The sequence below is a fragment of the Copadichromis virginalis genome, linkage group LG9 (genome assembly GCF_057382275.1).
Source record: "Copadichromis virginalis isolate Kocher_CV1m ecotype Utaka linkage group LG9, C_Virginalis_male_GT1.1, whole genome shotgun sequence".
NCBI lineage: Eukaryota > Metazoa > Chordata > Actinopteri > Cichliformes > Cichlidae > Copadichromis > Copadichromis virginalis.
This window is the reverse complement of record NC_140626.1, coordinates 11,615,846-11,626,836: the sequence shown is the minus strand read 5'-3', so window position 1 is coordinate 11,626,836 and position 10,991 is coordinate 11,615,846. Positions and strand designations below refer to the sequence as shown.

At 38.4% G+C, this 10,991-nt stretch overlaps 1 non-coding gene across 1 annotated transcript; it reads left to right on the top strand.

Moving 5' to 3' along the window:
* The first annotated feature begins 10,395 nt into the window (after positions 1 to 10,395).
* trnas-uga (transfer RNA serine (anticodon UGA)) lies at positions 10,396 to 10,477 on the top strand. Its single transcript has one exon. It is a non-coding gene; the product is annotated as a tRNA-Ser (tRNA).
* The last annotated feature ends 514 nt before the right edge of the window (positions 10,478 to 10,991 follow it).

Sequence of the window (10,991 nt, the reverse complement as noted above, 5' to 3'; positions counted from 1 at the left end):
ATTTTCATTACCTTTTACTTAAAAAGAGAATGGACTGGGTTAAGATAAACTTATTTCACAGGTGACACATTCCCTCAAAGAAGCATTTTTGTTGTTATTTTGTTGTTGAACTCTAATTCTATGATTTTTGATCATGAATAAAAAATATACTGTATTGGACTTATTTCAGTGTCTAGATCTTATTGATTTCCAATTACATTTTTCATAACCTGTACTATAGAATACATAAAATGCATATACTAGAGCTACAATCATGTAAATCCGGACTGTTTTACACTCTTACTGTTTATGAGGAATTAGGATTGTAAGTACCAGCCAGGTTCTGCGGTTTTAGAGTATTTGGGTGTGTGTTAGCACCATACAACGTTCTTCCCAGAAAAGGATGTCCGAACAAATTCGTCTTCTGAACAAAGCAGCCGTGCCATGCTTAGCATGTTAAATGTTAAAAGTTCATGACAGGGCAATTACACAAATTACTGAATAAATATGGCTTGTGTGGAACGTTTGTCAGGAGAAGGCCTCTTCTCTATAAAAAGAACATGACAGCTTGGTTTAGTTTTGTGAAGTTGCATCTTGCAACAAACCACAAGACTTCTGCAACCATGTCCTTTGGGCAGACAAGACCAAAACAGAGATGTTTGTCCAATAGCTTGATGTCATCATTGGAAACAGCACCAGGTTTGGCAAAAAAACAAACTGCATATCAACACAAACCTCAAATGGTTTCCAGCACCTTCAGTTAATGAGTGATTAAATCTGATAGGCAGGTTATTTCTTTTGAATAGGCAAATTTTTTCATATGCTGCAGCCTGGTGCTGCTTCCAGTGATGGCACGGAGTTATTTGCTCAGTAATAAGGAAATAATGACATCCCACAGCCACCTAAACAATTTCTTTCTTATTCCTGTGATGTGTCCATGGTGCAGACAGAAAGTTGTGGTTGCATTACTGCAGCACCTAGCTACCTGTCGAAGAAGAGCAAACATATTTATACATACATTTTTTAAGTGGTAGGTCATTTCAAATGAACCTTTTCAAAAAAGCTGAACAAATAATCACTAAACACGCAAAATACTTCTGTCCAGTTTGTCACAAAATGTGTCTGTAAGAGGAATATACCGTTTCTGTATTTCCCAGGGAGAGAAAAAAAGTCAATGTGCAACAGTGAGAAAGATGTAAGAAAAGCAAACTAAAATAGTTAGTTTTGAATTATGTCTTTTGTACTAGGGGGGTTGGAAATTAGCTATTTGTGTCTAAATCCACAAAAAGCAGTAACAACTGTATTTTACTGTATCCTGCAAACATCTCATACCAACTGTCATGCACATTGGTGGCGCAGTGATGATTTTGGTTAACTTACCAGTCAACCAATTCCATCTCCCTGACAGTTAAAACTTGGTTTAATTTGGATCATGCATCAGGCCAGTGGTTCCAAAGGTGTAGCAATGCTCCAGATCTTTGGCAGGACATTAAGAGATAATGTCCTGCAAAAAGCATAAAAATGATTTTATTGTTGAATATCCGTCTTAAGACATGTGCTTATGAAACCAGAGCACTTCCAAGGATACAGTATTGAAATGACTAAACATACTTTTGTGATTAAGATGCTGCTTTTCACTGTATATCAACATAATGGCTCCATAAGTATACCTTTACATTTACCACAGTTGATATACTAGTGCACACCTACATGGGGTTGCACTAATGACGGCACATTTCTGAGCCTTTACCTTCTAAGCAGGTGTTTATTTTCTTTAACCCTTGTATGGTGTTCGGGTCTGTGAGACCCGTGTTCAGTTTTTTTCAAAAGAAAAATTAAACAATCAATTATTTTTTCACGTGTAAATGTGTTGTGTCTTTCCACTCACTCCACTTGATTATAACTGATTTATTTATAACATTTTATATAAAAGAAAAACGAGAAGCACATTAATTCATAAATGTGATCTAACAAAGGTAAAGGGAAAAAATTAACCATGTTTGCTGTTCATATGTCTTGTAATTGGGATGAAGTAAACATCTGTTGAGTAATTTAACATAAAATTGTTTGATAGTGTTAATTTGGAAAGCCAAAACTCTAGCGGGTCCACCAGACCCATGAACACTGGCTGAGTAACAAAAATACGAACACCACACAAGGGTTAATTATAATCATGCGGATATGAAGTGAATAGAATTGAATAAACAAAGCCTTGAGCCAAAGCGTGGATTCTATTTACAGTGGATAATTGGTATGGGTATGTCTAGACTCTAGCCTATTAGACACAGCTTAGCCGACCACGCCACCGCTGATACCATTGCTCGTATTAATCTGAGCAAATAATGAAATGGAGAATGAAAAATGCACCTGAGGCAAATCTGTGGATTCTCTCTCCGAGAATAATAAGCGAAAAACAAAGATGACAAGCACACTGCAGTGATGTATCAAGGAAGGAGCGTGGGTCATGCACTGATATTCATCACATCTGTTAAAAGATAGATGGATCTCTCATCTTCTCCTTTCAGCTCTCTCTGTGTTTGTGAGAAGGACATGCAGAGCGTGGCATACATACACAAGTGTACGGGTGCTGTTATGTAAGGCAAGCTTTGCGACTGGGCGTATCTGTTCTGTTTACACCTGCATCTGCCCATAATCTTCCCATATGTTCTCAAGATTATTTTTGCCTTGTTCTGTACCAAGCCAGAATAGAAATGGGTGCAGCAGCGCTGAAAAGTTTCAGCTAGAAAACTTAGATACAACACTGTAACCCCTTCTATATGGGATGGAAAAAAGAAGCACCCTTGGTTTTACGAAACTCTTATAGACTCATTTGCATAAACGCAAAGATACAAAGTGTTCCAGCTGAAAGTCCAGGTTCTAAAGCTTCTGACGAGCTAAAATACTTCTAAGGTTTTCCTGTGAAAAATAAATATCAAGAGTTCAATCCAAGGTGATGACTAAAGAACAAATAAACATTATACAGATTATAAATAATTTATTTAGTATTTGAGAAAACACTGAAACAGTAATTAATTTATTTTTGTATATTTGTCACACATGTTTCAGATCATCAAATACAAACAAGGATGATGCAATAATTACCAAGGAGTCTTTCATATTGCTGTGGAAGAAATTTTGGCCCACTTTTCTTCATAGTATTATTTTAACTCAGCCATACTAGAAGGTTTTCGAGACTGAATGACCCGTTTAAGGTCATATCAAGTCCAGACTATCTTTTGTTTTTAGCCATCCAGAGATGGACTTGCTGGTGTGCTTTGAATCATGTTCCTGTTTCATAACCAAAGTGTGCTCGAGCTTCAGGGCACCAGCTGATGGACAGACATTGTCCTTTAGGATTTTCTGGCACAGTGCAAAGTTCAAGGTTCTATTGATTACGGCAAGTTGTCCAGGTCCTGCTGTAGACCCAGATCATTACACTGCCACCACCATGTTTAACTGTTGCATGAAATGCTGTGTTAGCTTCATGGCAGGTATATTGGGACTTAAACCTTCCCAAAAGTTATTTAGATGTTGTTTTGGACCTCCTGGATGAGTTGTCAGTGCTAATTGTCATTAGAGTCAGATGGGTTTGGATTGCTTTTTTCTTTTAAAAAACAAAATCCCCATTAAAAACTGCATTTTGTATTTTCTGTGGATCTCTTTGTCCAATATCAAAATTAGTTTGTTGATCTAAAACACGTAAGTGTGACAAATATGTAAAAAAAAAAAACGAGAACAAGGCGGCCAATATTTTTTCACAGAAGTCCATGTGATGTTCCCTATTTAAATAGTACAGCTCACACATTACTTTACTACTTTCATTACTTTAGTACTGAGTTCTTTCTTCTTCTTCTTTTTTCCATAGCTGGCGGTTGGCAGGGGAGGTCGTCCACGAAGCCAATACGTCTCTGTGGGTGCCGTGGGGTTTCCATCTTGGTGAACAAGAGAATAAGAATGCATTTCCAGGCCTTGCGATCTTTTGCCTTGACCTTTGCTTGCTCAAGGGTTAGATATCGCTGTTTAAGATCACCTTCAATTTGGTTGATCAAAGTCTTCTTGGGTGCTGCAGCAGAAGGCAATATGGCAGGCGATGGTTGCTCATGCGGCAGATGTCGCCAAACCATTGCAGCTTCTGAGTCAGCTCTTTCATCGAGGGCTGCTGGTAACATTGACAAGGTATCACGCCGTTGCTGAGACTGTCACAGAGGGACACTCGGACAATCTGACACAAAAAGGGCATTTGGAAGACCTCGAGCTTGTTGAGGTGGTACTTGAGGATGACCCAGGTCTCAGATCCTTAGAGAAGAATGGGCAATACCAGTGTGCAGTACAGGTGGATTTTGGTGACGAGGGTGACGTTTGTCTTCTTCCAGATGCACCATAGTACTGAGTTAACCCTCAGAACTAACAAGAAGTAAGATGTTCTTATTGGAGAATTATTATTATTATATACAGAATAATTATCAATTTAATTTTAAGCACCGTATAAAGCTGGTGTTAGTGAAACTAGCAAATGTTAAAATTTGCCAACAACAGTCTTTTAGTTACATTTTTAAAACCAGCAAGCTTCTGTGCTGCACAAAAAATGTCACCATGAAAAGCTTGATATTAGCAACTGAAGGAGCAAATTGTCAATGAGATATTTCAGAATATTTATCAGTGACATCTGAATATGAGTTTTCTGCTCATTAAAGTTTAATTGGTCTTATATTTACCTTCCTGCATGTCATCAAAAGGGCTTGGTGAGAAGAGTTTACTGATGACACATCATATATATATATATATATATATTTCTTTTTTTTGTCTCATGTCAGACCCTTTCCAGCAGTTTCTCTCTTGAAGGTGAGAAGTATGTAAAAACTTGAAGGCTGGCACAGCCTCCGCCTGGACCTCCCAAAGGGCAAACCGTGGTGCTGGGTGACGGAGCTTCACTGCCGCTGCAGTAAGTGCAGGAGTCCGCTTATTGACCCTGTATATCTCAGAGGGCTTTAACATGTTGATTTTGAACGGAGAGGCTTAAAGTCTCTCTGCCAGCAGACTGACTAAGTAAACACAAGCTTCTTCACATGTAGGAATGGTTTATGATGACTCATTTTTTAACGAGCCATATTTAGTTGCAGATGGATTATAACTTATCTATTTTATTTAAGGAATATTTGGATAAATAAACCTTACAATAAATATCTGCTTTTCTATGAAATATCAATGAATTCCCCATATTTTATACGGCCTCAAGCATTTATAGATATTTAAAAACAGCACTTTGATGCACCATACACTCCATTTCCCTCAAACTGGATAGCAGTGGTGACTGGTTTTGCTATTTCTCCAAGGGTCCAGTAACATAAGCAGTCACTTGGAGGGGATGAGGAAGCTCTTTTTAATGATCCCCAAAGACAGGCAGTATATTTACCATAATCCCAAGCCTGAGGGAGCATCAACTTCTAATCACCTTCATCTTCCCTCCCCACTGCAGATCGAGATCAGTGCCCATTATAAAGCTCATAAAGTACCAGGCTTTAAGAAGATTGTCTCCCTGTACAGAATGGTTTATACATATTGTAGAAAACACTGCTTTGTGACTTGGGACCAAATTTCCTGACTGTCTGCGCCAGCACTAAAGCATCTTTAGGGGTTAAAAAAGACTACTGTTGACATTTACTAAAGATGCAAAATGTGAGTGTAATAACTGAAAGGCATGGACACAGGTATGTTTCTGGCTGGCCTTAATGTAATGGTAGCAACACTGCAAAACTGACGTGAATCATGTAATCTTGGCTCACTATGGTTTGCACATGCAGTTTACTGGAAATTGCACTGAATTGAAAAAAAGCATGTCTTATTTTTTGGCTAATGTGGTTGTGATAGTTGCAGATAGGACTGTTGATTTATGTGGATGCCAGGAGAAGATGTCATCAGAATGAGTAGAAGAGGCTGGATGGCACAAAACTGACCACTGAGAAGATCAGCAGCACAATGGCCTACACAGAGAAGCTAAACAATGAGGTGTTATTAGGAGGGCGTGATCCATATGAACACAAACAACTGTCGCTTTACTCTCACAGGCATTGATGCTCCCTGAAGTTCCCTGACATTTTCTGAAAATATGATGGTGAGTATAAACAACTTGAAGCGTGCGTTCAGGCCTTCTGACTGGGACTCGGTCAGGCATTCTGAGCCACTGAGCCATGTCTCTGTGATACGTGCAAATAAATAGTTTTGGCATCTCATCTTCTGCAAACAAACTTATAAATGTCACAGTCTGGCGAGGGCAGACTGTATGAATTGAAAAAGGACCCAAAATGCAGACTCCAAGGAACAGGGAACAAAACTTGAATGTTAACAAAAAGCGAGCCGTTTAATATGGCTGGTAAAAAGGTACAAACAAAGGGCAAGGCAAACTGAAGCAAAATTAACACAAACCTAAACTGGGAAATCTAAACAAACAATAAGAAAAACCTAGACAAGAAACTTGGAAGCATGGCATAGGAAACATGGCGTGGACAACAGACGACCTGACAATCACACACTGAAAACAGAGGACTTAAATACACAGGAGGTGATTAGGGGAAGTGGAGACACATGAGGAAACAGCTGGCACACATGAACATAATGACGTCACAGTGGGAGAGTAAAACTGAACATGATGAACACAGAACACCAGACCTCTTCACAATAAAACAGGAAACATAATGAGACATAGACATGACAACCCGAACTTGACAACGTAAGACACAGACATGAAACGCATGAAGAGCAGGGGAGATTTAACATGGTTGGAAACACGAGGGGAAAATAATAACTAGAAACACTTAGGCATAATAATACAAACTTGATAACATAAGACACGCAGCATGAAACACGAAGGGTGAGGGGAAGCTTAAATACAGGGGAAGAAAACACAAGGAGTCTAATAACCAAATGAACTTAGATAACCTAATGAACAAAATAAACTCAAACTTAAAACGCTGGGTCAAAAGACCCAGGACCATGACAATAAAGCATGAAGTTTTGGTTAGTATTGAATATTGCACTGCAATAATATCCTTACATGTTCTATCTTGCAGTTTCACTAAACTCTGCATCTTAAAAATAAGTCATTTAGTCATTTCTGACTTGTTATCTATGATTGATTGCCAATTTTGCCAATTTAATAATTCATCACGACATTAGCTGCCATCTCTGATCAGTAGTAAGCGATCTACCTATCTCACTTACATCTTTTCAGTCCCAGTCTAATGGCGGTTCATAATGTAGTTTATTTTTTCCTGTTTATCAACATGAATTGAAAGTAATGCACCCATTGGTTTTTAACCCTTGGGGGTCCTTAAAAAAGACATCCACTTTGGTCTCTAATGGACATAAATGTCCATTCCCCAAAAAGTGCAATAAAAATATTATATATTAATATTTTTTTCCACTTTAAATTGGTCAGTCTTTTAAAACTACTTCTCCCTGAAATATTCATATAAAGTTTTAATTATATTTTCGTTGTTTTAACCCTTTAAATCCCAGTTTTACTTCATGAGCGCCCTGTTTTTTAGCCCCCAAAAACAAAAAAACTCAATATTTTAAAAAAATAACATTTGAAGTAATATTTGATTGTTATTATAATTAGGCCTTTAGATGGACTAAAGATTGGCATCAAGAGTCATTTCGATCGCCTTTTATTTTTTTTCCAGGAGCGCATTTCATAAAATGCACACTATCGACCACGCCCCAAAAAGTGCAATAAAAATATTAAATATTAATTTTTTTTTTCACTTTAAATTGGTCAGTCTTTTAAAACTGCTTCTCCCTGAAATATTCATATAAAGTTTTAATTATATTTTCGTTGTTTTAACCCTTTAAATTACAAAAAAACTAAAAAAAAAACTAAAAAACTAAATATTTTCCCAAAAAAACATTTGAAGTAATATTTGATTGTTATTATAATTAGGCCTTTAGATGGACTAAAGATTGGCACCAAGAGTCATTTCGATCGCCTTTTATTTTTTTTTCCAGAACCAGAAAATGGTCTCCAGGCGGCAAATGCTGCTCGTCGAGGCCGAAATGAGTGCATTCTCCCGGGTTAACTCGCGACGATGATCGGGGGGCATGTTGCGTCGGACTCCTTTTTCCAGCGCACACTTCCGGTACCACGTGACAACAAATACGTCATTTCCTGTTGACTAAAAAAAAAAATGCACCCTCTCATGGTCCTAGGGACCGAAAAATGGTCCGCCCGATCAGCGGGCGAACCCGCTGCTGCACGCCGGAAAAGAGGCGTCATTTCCCGCAGGTCTGTCCAAGCAGCCCGCTGTTTTCCAGCAGAGGTCAAATGTGAAGCAAGGGCGCCACCCGGTGGACAAATAAAAAAATTACAACTCTAAGGCCTGTAGTCCAAAACAAAACCTAAGCTGGAGACCTGACGACCCCTTTGGCCGTAATTTTTCTGGCGTGAAAAATAGCGTTTATAATGGGTTTCAATGTGGACATTTTTGTCCAAAGGGCCTAAGGTGGATGGATTGCTGTAACTTAGCCATTTTAGGCTGATTTAATGAATTGACACCACAATTAAAAAAAATAAGTAAAAAAAACATTCTTTGACAAATTTGGCTTTAATCCACTCAACACAGTGAAGATGGTTTAAAACTAAAAATGAAAAAGACAATAAATGTCCTTAAGTCCCCCCAAGGGTTGTGCACATTTAACCAAGCGACATATTTATAATGAATAACATATATGTGAAAAACTGTGACATACATAACTCACACTTGGGTTTGTGTCAATAAAGTACTCTTTCGCTACCTCTCCAATCCCCTTATGCCGACTTCTATGCTTTTTAATCTGCAGCTTATATATGAGAGTAGACTGATGAAATATTGCATCCAGCAACACAAATCAAAAGATTGAAGTTTGGGACTATATCACAAATTGCTGAGAAACTGGGCTGTACTGGCAGGAGCATGAATATAAGCCAGTCAGGTTGTTATTGTTGTAGCGGCCTTTGTTGCCATTCATATTCTTCTCTGACGTTCTCGTCCCATCAATGGCACTATTATTAGTTGTAATTATTCCCAAAGTTATTGCTCTGCTCTCTGGGAGATCTACTGTAAGCTTGAGAGGCACTTCAACCAGAACCTGCCGCAGGAGGATGACTGGTTCATGTTCTGCTAAATTCACAGAAACCTCACAAAAGCTGCAGAGGAGAAGAAATATGCCATAAAATCTGCATGTGATGACAGCTTCAGTCCAAGAGAGGCCTGCAGGTAGAGAAACACATGACAAGACCAGCTGTGCCTAGCTGATTAGATAAAAATTTATGTTCAAAACGAGATAATTACATGTGGCTGTTTGCACTTCTACACACAGCTTACTTATGATCTTGCATTCAGGTTTTCTGCCGTTATGGTAAAAATCCCATATCACTAACTGCTGTGATGGATCACTGGGTTGTACTTACACATAATTACATATCCACATAAATAGTGTGTCACTCAGTTCACTGATTAATACTAACTTACTGTACTTGTGTTTTGTAAACTGTTCTGTATCACATGACCACAGTATATCTTATGTGAATATTGTATTGGAATATTACCAGGTTACGAGGTCCAGTTATGAAAATCTGATGTGTCCAAATTAAGTTTCTTCAGAGAATAGTAACTGGGTTATACTTAGGTTTGTACAAGGGGAGAACATATCACTTCCTGGGGCGGGATCGGGGGGGAATTGTTGGTCCACCATATTGGCAGATCAAGCGAATTAATCCCTTCTTTATTCTTAATCCCTTTCCTTATCATAAGATTATGAAAATCCAGATCCCTCCCTCCTCTCAGATATTAAATTGCACCCATAATATTACTCCTGGCTTAAAGAGAAAGAGGACAAAAAAAAACAGCCAGGGCCTTCAGCCCTTGTAGATCGTGGCTGAAGTGCTCTTTGTATAGAATTTCTTTCAGTATTTTCTAATTCCTGCAGTCTGTGAGTCTGGTCCACTGCTCTATGAATAATGTCAGGGGCAGCCAGGCTTTGGTATTCAGCAGTTGACAATCTGCTTAAACAGAAGCAAATTGGGAAAAAATAGCTTTCAACTACACTTTCATTCCTGTGTGTGAGGAGAGGTTCAAGCAGGGTTATTTTCTCAGCAGAGGGCATTTTGCTCTGACAACACATCAGCCTCTCTCACTTTTGCCACAATGTGTGTTCTGTGCATCAGACTCAAAGAGAAGCACTTCTAATGATTACAACGGCACACGGTGAAAATATTAATTTTTGGCACAAAAAATCCTTTTTTTAGTTTTTATTTATAATTAAATGTACTGTCGTTGTTCATCACACTCAGACTGATTCTGTCTTGTATTACACGTCATAAAAGGGCTGCAACTGGCAATTTCCTGCTTTTTTTAAAATTTTGTAACAAGCCAGTGCTCTGCTGTGATGGCCGAGTGGTTAAGGTGTTGGGCTTGAAATCCAATAGGGTTTCCCCGCGCAGGTTCAAACCCTGCTCGCAGTGCATGTGAAGCTTTTTTTCTTTACAGAATTTCCCGGAGGAACCTGCCCGAGGGATTAATAAAGTTTTATCTAATCTAATCTAAATACAAGGCCTCCAAAAAGGAGTAAAAGTTAAGTTAACATACATTTAATTCAAGCTGATATAAAACACAAATCCATCAGAAGGAAAGTAAATCAAATGCACTGAGTTTGTAGAAACAGGCTGGAAACACACAAGATAAGCTAACAAAGCTAACAGGCCTAAGAGGGTCTATAAATACCCCCACACACACAAAATAATGAAGGGAAGTGGACACAGCTGGAGGACATGAAGCACAGCTGAAATAAATAAAGACAAATGAGTACCAAACCGAAACAGGAAGTGAGGAACAATGACTGAAAAACATAAAGGCATGAGCTTTACACAGAGAGAACAAACAGATGGATACTCCATCACTTTGGCATATGTTGCTTAACGGTAACATGCACAGTGGCCTTGTTGTTGACTTTGAGTGTTGATTTCTGTATAACGTTCT